The sequence below is a fragment of the Schistocerca serialis genome, chromosome 5, assembly GCF_023864345.2.
Source record: "Schistocerca serialis cubense isolate TAMUIC-IGC-003099 chromosome 5, iqSchSeri2.2, whole genome shotgun sequence".
Lineage (NCBI taxonomy): Eukaryota > Metazoa > Arthropoda > Insecta > Orthoptera > Acrididae > Schistocerca > Schistocerca serialis.
In genome coordinates, this window is record NC_064642.1 from 430,996,125 (window position 1) to 431,001,484 (window position 5,360).

Below are 5,360 nucleotides of genomic sequence, written 5' to 3' on the forward strand. Positions count from 1 at the left end.
CCGTACTGTTGACCATGGGATGGATAATTTTCGTGACGCTGCACGTGCTGCATGGTCAGTTACAGCAACAACAATCTCGTCGTAGGCCTTCGTCTTCCAGGTGCCGCACTAAACTCTCCTGTGTCTTAGAATTTCATTATCATCTTTTGTGAAACATTTTATGACATCACGCCTCTCCTCAGACTTTTCAGTCGGCAATACTCTCTCTCTGCAGCACTGTAATTGCTGTCGTTCACATAAAACAGTTTCACTAACAGTGCATGGTCTCTTTTTCTTGGTAGCCGTAATGTTCACTCACGTTATGGCTCGTCAAATGACAGTGTGGATGTCATATCGCCATACATACAACATGTAGCGTGAGATTTGCGCCTGATAGCCACAGTTGGAACTAATTTTTTTGCCAGTATAAATCGGTTCCACATTAACGCCTTATCATATCTACCTAGTTTCGCTGTACCTCTGGGTAACTGTACTTTAACAATAAACACCCGGTACATATCTTCGGATGGATGAAGCATACCGTTCTGTATTTTCAGTAAAACATTTTTGGGTATATGATTGCGCGTTCGTGATTTATAGATCAAAGCTGCAAGTGATCTTCTTCAGGGTTGTCTATTTCTATCGTGCTAATGTTGATTTTGTGTATTTTCCACTGTGCTAACGTCGAGTTCAGCTCTTCCAAAGTGTCATTTTATCCTGTGCAGAGAGACAATTCATCATGAACTTCAATGAATCTTGCTTTGCATTGGATGGTACTAGTGGGAATGCAGGATAGACATCATTTTCTTTAATAGTTTAGTCTACTGAAGACCACATGAAATAACTTACGTTTTGTTTCTTATGTTTTTTCTTTCTTTCCAATAGTTTATTTCTTTGGTTACGTTGTTTTCTTCTTTATTCTGTCCATAATACTCTTTTTTTGTTTGTTTACTCCCAGAAGCCTTCGAAACATTTTTACTTTCGTTCTTCAGTTTAATCTACTGAAGACCACATGAAATAACTTACGTTTTGTTTCTTATGTTTTTTCTTTCTTTCCAATAGTTTATTTCTTTGGTTACGTTGTTTTCTTCTTTATTCTGACCATAATACTCTTTTTTTTGTTTGTTTTCTCCCAGAAGCCCTCGAAACATTTTTACTTTCGTTCTTCACTTTTCTCTTTTTCCTGTTTGTTCCTTCGTTATTTCCATTTCTTTCAGGTCTGCTTTAACTTTTTTGATCCACGTCAATGATATTTTTGGGTTTCTGTCAAAAAAGTTAAAAAATTCATTTTGTTATTCCTTTCTTATCTAGCCTTTTTGAGTATTCATAGAATGCAACATTTCTCTTCCACATTGCATCTAAGATTTGTTCTACTCTTTCATAAAATTCTTTATTACTCCTTATTTTCAATTTTACAGTCTCATGTTTTGGTCCCAATATTTTCCTTTCCTTCTCTTCTATTTCGCCTAATTGTTTGTCTGTATTTAAAGAAAGGCATCCTAAACTATAACGGCATTTTGATCTAATGACAGTGTTGTAGTACCTCAGATTTGCATTTATGGACAAAAATTTCTTCCTACACTAGATTTTTGCTGATTGAAAACCTACTTGCCTTTTCCTTGTCCTTGTTAAGTTCGCTTCTTCGTCCAAAGCACTCAGTTGTATTATTTCCCCTAGGTATTTAAATTTTGTTATCTTTTCTATCCTTCCACAATCAGTTTTCGTATTTGTCGATATCTCCTTCGCGACTGTTATACATAGAGAGTGTTGTACATTGGAACACTTCTCAGACTTCCGCTCTAGCCAGCCGTGTAATAGAAGTTTAATACACACATCAAGAAAAGTTTTGCGTCACCCCAGTTCTCAGAACTCCTGAAGATAGACGTTGACTGTAGATATTGTATCACAGACACAGTCCCTTTGACTGTTCAGAGATGTCACTAAACCCGCCAAAAGATGTAAAAAACCATGCATGAGCAGCGCCTATTAAACGGAGGGGATCCGACAGCTGATCAGTTCCAGTCATTCCACCAGGAAGGAGGTCCACGGCTCGTATTGTCTGTAATTCAGCCATGCCTAGACGGTCAATACAACGGTTCGATCGCCAGGAAGGAAAGTGTCCAGACGTCTCGGAGTGAACCAAAGCGATGTTGTTCGAACATGGAGGAGATAGAGAGAGGGACCAGAACTGTCGATGACATGCCTCGCTCAGGCCGCCCAAGGGCTACTACTGCAGTGGACGACCGCTACCTACGGATTATGGCTCGGAGGAACCCTGAAAGCAACGCCACCATGTTGAATAATGCTTTTCGTGCAGTCACTGGATGTAATAGACTGCATTATGCGCAACTTCACTCCCTACGTCCATGGCGAGGTCCATCTCTACAACCACGACACCATGAAGCGCTGTACAGCTGGGCCCAACAACATGTCGTATGGACTGCTCAGGATTGGCATCACATTCTCTTCAACGACTAGTGTCGCATATGCCTTCAACCAATCGTCGGAGGCGTGTTTAGTGGCAAGCCAGTCAGGCTGAACGCCTTAGACACACTGTCCAGCGAGTGCAGCAAGATGAAGGTTCCCTGCTGTTTTGTGGTTGCTTTATATGGGGCCGACGTACGCCGCTGGTTGTCATGGAAGGCGCCGTAATGGCTGTGCGATACATGAACGCCATCCTCCGGCCGATAGTGCAACCACATCGGCATCATATTAACGAGGCATTCGTCTTCATGGACGACAATTCGCGCCCCCATAGTGCACATCTTGTGAATGACTTCCTTCAGGATAACGACACCGCTCGACTAGAGTCGCCAGCATGTTCTCCAGACATGAACCCCATCGAACATGGATGCCTGGGATAGATTGAAAAGAGGTGTTTATGGACGACGTGACCCACCAACCACTCTGAGGGATCTACACCGAATCGCCGTTGAGGAGTGGGACAATCTGGACCAACAGTGCCTCGATGAACTTGCAGATAGTATGCCACGACGAATATAGACATGCATCTATACAAGAGGACGTGCTACTGGGTATCAGAGGTACCAGTGTGTACAGCAATCTGGACCACCACCTCTGAAGGTCTCGCCGTATGGTGGTACAACATGCAATGTGTGGTTTCCATGAGAAATAAAAAGGGCGGAAATGATGTTAATGTTGATCTCTATTCCAATTTTCTGTACAGGTTCCGGAACTCTCGGAACAGAGGTGATGCAAAACTTTTTTTGATGTGTGAATATTTGCTTATTCCATTAGGAAACGGTAACGTTCACTTTACGTGTGCTGCAGACTTTTTCTGAAATTACAGAACTTACTCCGAGAAAAAAATGTTTCTCCAAAGGTCAAAAGCTGAAACTTGGTCATTTACCGAGGAACAAATATTCTATTGAATTTTAAAAGTGTTGTAATAGAGAAAATCTTGTCCTTAGTGTACTTTACACTGAGGGTGACAAAAAAGTCATGGGATAGCGATATTCTCATAGACAGATGGCGGCGGTATCGCGTACACGATATAAAACGGGAGTGCATTGACGAAACTGTCATTTGAACTCATGAGATTCATGCCAAAAGGTTTCCGACGTGATTATGGCGGCACACTGGAAATTAACAGACTCTGAACGCGGTATGGTTGTTGGAACTAGACACATGGGACAATCAATTTCGGAAATCGTTAGGGAATTCAATATTACGAGATCCACAGTTTGAACAGTGTGCCGAGAATGCAAAATTTCAGGCATAACCCCTCACTATGGACAACGCAGTGGCTGACGGTCTTTACTTAACGACCGTAAACAGCGACGTTTGCGTAGAGCTGTCAGTGCTAACAGACAAGCAACGTTGTGTGAAATAACAGAACAAATCGGTGTGAGACATACGAAATTTGGCGTTAAGGGGCTATGGCAGTAGACGATGACGCTAGTGCCTTTGTTAACAGCACGCTATCACCTGCAGCGCCTCCTGGGCTCGTGACCACATCGGTTGTATCCTAGATGACAGGAAAACCGTGGTTGTTGATAGAGTTCGGGTATGGTGCAGACCCCACGTAGCAATGAACCCAAGTCGTCAGCAAGGCATTGTGCAAGCTGGTGGTGACTCCATAATGGTGTGGGCTGTCTTTACTTTGGATTGATACGGTTCTCCGTTCCAACTGAACCCATCATTGACTGGAAATGGTTACGTTCCGATACTTGGAGACCATCTGCAGCCATTCATGGACTTCATGTTGCCAAACAACGATGAAATTTCTAATAATGAGAATGCGTCATGTCACCGTGCCACTACTCTTCGGGAGTGGTTTGAAGAACATTCTAGGAAATTCAGGCAAATTACTTGGCCCTCCGGTTCGCCCAATATGAAACCCAACGAACAATCATGGAATATAGTCGAGACGTCAGTTCGTGCACAAAATGCTGCACCGGCAACACTTTCCACTTTCGCAATTAGAGATGCTATACAGGCACCATGGCATAATATTTGTGCGGGGGACTTCCAGCGACTTGTTGAATCCATGTCACATCGAGCTGCTGCATTACGCCGAGCAAAAGGAGGTCCGACACGATATTAGGACGTGTCCCATGACTTTTGTCGTCTCAGTCTATCAGTCTGTGTCATAGATTATTACTCTAATACACAGTAATAATCAGTAATTGAAATTAAATTAAGAGGAAGTATTATCAAAAATCAATTAAAAGTTAAAAATATTTTGAAATAGAAGCTATCGGCAACCAAGAGAAACTTCCATTTTCAAGATAGGGAACATTGTTCAGGATTTAAAGAAGCTCAGTTCATTTGCAGATATCACGTGTTCCAAGGTACGAGATTGTGCACGACTGACGAACTACGGTTTAACCACGCACATGTTATCTGACCAGTTTTAAAATATACAAAATTTTGCTCAGCATAAAGGTCTCTCACTGAAGAATTAACATTATCCTGGAAATAGCTTTAATGTATTTCACAACACTTAAGTATGTAGTATTGGTAATTTGTACAAAGCTGTACAAAACATAGTCATGTGTCTCACAGCAACGAAAAAACGGTAGAAGATGCGAAAAACTACTTATGGCGTGTGTACTCTTTCATTTTATTCTAAAATCGGTCACTAGATTGAAACAGCGACCACGAAACATGTCTTCCTATGTGAACTACCTTCAACGTACAATATTCTTCCTTAGTTGAATTTGGACACAAAGAGAACTTGTTCAAGGCTACACTTTTTAAAGGCCGCATTTAGACAACTAGGGCCCACCATGTGATAATTTTTTTGTGGGCCATAGTGCTCCACTCTGTCCACCTATAGTTGGGTCGGCGTAAGGTGATCCCCAACAGTTGCAGTGGGCCTGGCGCGGCAGCTTCGCGGGACTGCCTCAGCCAATAAC